This window comes from Pollachius pollachius, assembly GCF_949987615.1.
Source record: "Pollachius pollachius genome assembly, chromosome: 7".
Lineage (NCBI taxonomy): Eukaryota > Metazoa > Chordata > Actinopteri > Gadiformes > Gadidae > Pollachius > Pollachius pollachius.
Window position 1 is genome coordinate 25460764 of NC_136940.1, and position 331 is coordinate 25461094.

The 331-nt window shown below is 46.5% G+C and overlaps 1 protein-coding gene across 2 annotated transcripts in view; it reads left to right on the plus strand.

Annotated features, from left to right (window-relative positions):
• The first annotated feature begins 201 nt into the window (after positions 1 to 201).
• tie1 (tyrosine kinase with immunoglobulin-like and EGF-like domains 1) overlaps positions 202 to 331 on the plus strand; it is a 16616-nt gene continuing 16486 nt past the window's right edge. For both annotated transcript variants that reach the window (XM_079740349.1, XM_079740350.1), the window contains exon 1: positions 202 to 331. This exon is cut by the window's right edge and continues 130 nt beyond it. The gene's annotated coding sequence lies outside the window, so the exon portion shown is untranslated.

Sequence of the window (331 nt, forward strand, 5' to 3'; positions counted from 1 at the left end):
TATTAATAATAATAATAATAATAATAATAATCTTTGGATACATGGACTGAAATGCCGACATGGTCGTGTGTTGCTCAACGCCTCCTGTCTCTCGTATCGTTTGGGCTCCACGACCCTCGGCTCCCCGTGACGCGCTTCCTTCCTTCCCACCCAGAGACCAGGACTCGGTCCTGCTCTCGGCTCAGTGAGGGAATGTGATAACACATTTAAGACTGACAAAAAAGGATCACTGAACTAATTTTACTCAAGACTTCGGTTTAATGGCTCACGGAATAATGCGTAAAAGCGCACGGTGACCCATCGGACACTAAGCACATTGGGCGGTTTTGAG